Source organism: Dromaius novaehollandiae, chromosome Z (assembly GCF_036370855.1).
Source record: "Dromaius novaehollandiae isolate bDroNov1 chromosome Z, bDroNov1.hap1, whole genome shotgun sequence".
NCBI classification, from domain to species: domain Eukaryota; kingdom Metazoa; phylum Chordata; class Aves; order Casuariiformes; family Dromaiidae; genus Dromaius; species Dromaius novaehollandiae.
This window is the reverse complement of record NC_088132.1, coordinates 27419207-27423931: the sequence shown is the minus strand read 5'-3', so window position 1 is coordinate 27423931 and position 4725 is coordinate 27419207.

Below are 4725 nucleotides of genomic sequence, written 5' to 3'. Positions count from 1 at the left end.
GGCCGCGGCGCGCCGCCCCGCCGAATCGCTCGCCGCTCCGCGCTGCAACCGTTGCGGCGCGCGCGGGGGCGCGCCCTCCCCAGCTGCGTTGGCTGCGGGGCTGGGGGCGGGCCGCGGGCCGGCGGCCTGAGCCCGCCTCCCTTCGCCGCCTGTCCTTGCCGCCCGCCGCCGCGGCCCTCCAGGCCTGAGCTGCCACCGCCACAGCGACAAGGCGCCCCCCCCCCCCCCCCCCCCGTGTCTGCAGCCCCCAGGGCGAGGGCGCCTGAGGAACGTGTAGGACACGTGTAGCTCTTTCAGGCACCGTTATCTCCGCGATGGTGGTGCTGTGGGCAGGGAAAGGCCGGTGTATTTCTTTACCCCTCCTCACCACATAACGTGTTTTTAGACCACAGCAGAAAGCTGGACGAGGGGCATCTGGCAGAGGTTTTAGAGAGAAATTTTGCAGCTAAACAGAAACTACTGTTTCCCTCTTCTAAAGAGGCTGTATATGCAGGGCTGGGAGAAAGCACATTTACATGCTGCTGCCTTTTAATACGTCTTTAAACACGCTGTGCATAACTTTACTTAATCAGACCACGCTGCACAGATAACTGGCTCTGTAGGTACTGCAACATTTTGGTTCACAGCAGTAGCTGCAGTCAGCTGGTCTGAGCAGCCTGAGCGCAGATTCCTCCTCCTCCTCCTACTTCACAGCTATGTTTCTCATTAGTTTGGTAGCTTGGATAGATCTGACTTCAGTTCAGATTTAAGAGTTCCCATTAACATTCAGCGGTGTGTTATAAGGTGTACCATTTGAGGGAAAATGACTCAGATGTGGCCTGTGCATTGATCCTAGAATTTGCAAATCATCCATGGATAGGGACACCAACTACCCAGGAGAATGATTACCATAAATTGACGACTAGGAGAAACTGGCTTATTTAACAAGTTATGAGTCTAGTCTGTTTACAGACAGGAGATTCAAACTCTAAAACTGAGTACACAGTAATTAACAGGTTAAGGCCCCTAGAACCTGGGTAAATACTGTGTGTTCACACAAATGTAATGCTCAAATAATCTTCATGCTAACATAGCTTAATATGAGCAGAAACACATTCTTCATAATCCTCAACTACCACCAGAAGCAGCTGAAGCAGCCTGAGTGCTATTATCAGGTGTGCCAGTAGGAGAATTATTTCTGTCGGTCTGAGGTCACCAGCTATAGAGCAAATTGTTTCGCCATGACATTTTGCAAATCAAACAGAAAAGACACACAATACACAGGGCAATAAACAGCCAGATGTCAACAGCAGTTGTTGATATCTTGACTGTAGACTGTATGACAAAATACGCGCACTGTATGTCATACATCTGGGTGCCACGAGCTAAACTCAAGCAAAATAAAATGTAAACCTTCCCAGGAAACTCTACTTATAAGATTTGATGTTTGTACTATTTAGTTAAATCACTTTTTAACAAGCAGAGCTATGATCCATATGCATTTAAAATTTTCTCTTTAAAATGTCCTTAATCACTTTTGTATTTCTTTAAATTCCTTCATTCATCTCATTTCTCTTGACAGTCTCTTCACTCAGTCAGAATTGTGTTCTTGTATAGGGTGGCAGTTAAGTACGTACATCTACGAATTAAACCTGTGAGGTGATAACCACATTTTAAAATCACTTAAGAGTGAAATCTTTAGGCATTTCCCCATTTTCTTTGGGAAAGTAATCTTAAATGCGTGCTCTGATATTTCAGAAGTAATATCTGAGAATTCTATGCATTTTAAGCTAGGAAAAAAGGAAGAGCATCTCTGAAGATTCCTGGAGAGACAGACCTACTGTCTACAGCCATTATATGCCGGAGACTCTGCAGCCATGCATTTTGTTGTTGATTTCCTGTCAACTTTAAAGACTGGGATTTCAAGAGGACTTTTGAATCACAGCAGCACTGTCATTGCCATGTAAATGAGGCCAAAAAAATCTCTTCTGGGTGCTATTGATTAGTCATGTGTTGTGCACCAAGAAAAAGCCTGAAATGAAAGCAAACTCAAGAGTGATTAGACTGTTAATATAGCTCCCATTATTTTGCAGCATGTAAAAATTATTCTCCACATTCTTAATTGGATATAGCCTTGTAACAATCACACCAGATCTCTAAAACTGCAGGCTGCCTATATCATTGTAAAGTTATAACCAAAAGGGGATGTCTTGTGAGTAAACAAAGACATCTGTGAGCTGAAATTCATAATATTGGAGAGAACCTGATCCAAGTTTCTCCCTACCAAATTCTTTTTCTTTAAAAATCAGTGCTGAAAGTTACCCTTTTCTCAATATTTGATTCATTGGTTTTTTTGCTTTGCATTCTACTTACTCATCTAAATTTTAAGTTTTTTTACATCTTTTTTGAAAATCACATTTTTGGTACACATGGCACAGATCTGCCAAAAGGACGGCATGCTGAGGAATTATCAAAAGTGCTCCTGCATATGCAAATCATTGTATAGATTCTAAATGCAAGTTTTATCCACTAAACTCTAGCAATGTGTGTAACGATGAATTGACAGCTGACGTTCTCGTTCTGGATCCCAATCTTTCATCTATGGGTTTTTTACAGCCTAGAAGCCGAAGTAAACTTATGGCCACTATATGCTCTGGAAAGAGCAGAAGGGCTTGGATTATTGATAATTTAATTAAACATTTAATAAAACAGTGTCATTCAAGAACATTTCTAGTTGCCTAGAAAAAAAAGTCATGGGCAAGCCTTGACCACTTCAACCTGAACCACAGTATTATGTGGGCTGGATTTTCCTCAATTTCTCTTAGTAAATTTCTCTAGTAAAACTAGTCACATTATCTTCCTGTTGTTCAAAACTATTCCAGAACCTTTTATGGTCAGAGAGTTCTGTATTATTAAATTTAGAAAGAACAAATAAAAGACAAAGTAAACAAATGCATTAGAGCATTAAAGTTTGCCACATTTGAGACTTAACAATGCTGATTCAAGATACTGGAAAAGGAGCTGGATTTTTGCATGCACTATCTGTGATTGACAAGATACTGATGGTTTTAATTTACTGTCCAGAATAATAGTGCATACATCTCTAATACAATGTATTTTTAATAGTTTTCCTGTATTTCTTGCATCTTTTTATTTGTGTGTACAGGAGCCCAACTCACTGAGCCATAAGGAATGCTCTTTTTATTCTTTAATAGCTATCCATACAGTTAAGTAATACTTAAATATTTTAAAGCTGGTAATATAGGCTTCTAAAACATGTATTTTAGAGTACTTAGCTCTTGGATTAGGCCATTTTGCTGTATTTTTTTCTTCATGCTCAATAATTGCCAGCATAGCACTTCTGACAGTATTCTGAGCACATTGTAAAAGCTATTTAGTTAATTTTGTCTCATTAAAGCATTAAGATTTGGAATTTTTACTGTAGTGTTCTGTGTTTTCTCTTTAGCTACATTTCTTATTTTTATGTAAAATGTCCTATATTTTATAATTGTGACTGTCACCATTACTTGCTTTTCCAGTCAAAGACAGTTCCCATTGCTGTTCATTTTTTGTATTTAAAAATATGAAATGATTCGGTGAGCTACCAGATGTCTCTGCTCTAAGAAAACAGTCCCCAAACAGACCTAGTTCTGTCTGTCACTTTGGCAAATGATGTCTTCTTCACCAGTCACCCATTTGCTGAATTTGTTGAACTAATTCTTGCTCTCTCTGTTGTCTTCCAATATCTTTCTAGGCCATATGCTCAAGCGTTTCTTTAAAAGAATGTATACTAATTCTAATTTTTTATTTGATTTAACACTACAGGCATTTGTCAGTCTCACACCATTGCCAGCATTAGCTTTTCTAGAGACAGCAAGGAGAGGAGAAGATGGGTCTGTGCATTTTACTCTGTCCATGGGTGGGCAGCAACACTTCTCTCTTGGCTTCATGAGGACAATACCTCTAGAAGGTATCCTACTTGGCTGATGTTTTTCCACATTATCCCTTACTGCATACTATGCCTTAAAGGAACAATTTAGCAGTTTGCCTTTTTCTTAACTTCTGTATCTTGCCTTTTTAAGTCTGCTTCCAAAACTAAATAGCTAGCAATTTTTCCCCCTGTTTTGCAGAAAGCCAGCTGGCATTGAACGCTAAGTGGCAAAAGGACAAAAATGAAAGTTCCGAAATTATTTGAAAAAGTTCTAAGAGCTGCTGCTAGGGCAGTTCTTTATAGATTTTATCCAGAAGCCTGAGAAGATACTTTGTTGCTAGGTGGCAATGTTCCTCAAGCAAAGAGGCAGTGGTAGAGCCAGTAAACCTTTTGCTTAAAGCAAGGAGGAAATAATTATTTCATTGTGTCATCATTAGATGGTTTTATCATGTTTTTCTTGGAAGCTCATGATTGCATAATGACAAGTGCACAGTATTATTTATTATTTGCATTATACCGTACCAGGACATGGTACTTTAACACACACAAAACACGTAAAACAAACCACAAAATCTCAGTGTCTAACACAGGGCAGTCCAAAGTTAAGTTAAAAAATGAGTCATGGTTTGTAAATTTTCACAGGAGGGTACACTCCAAGACCAAAGAGATAAGAAAGTTGGTATAAATTAAAAAGTTGTTCTGATAATAACTAATTGCACAAAAAAACCTCTTGAAATACGGAATTGGAGCTGGAAATGGAAACACCAGTAATAAGATACACTTTGGACAACCTGAAGGGAAAGAGAAAAGAGAAA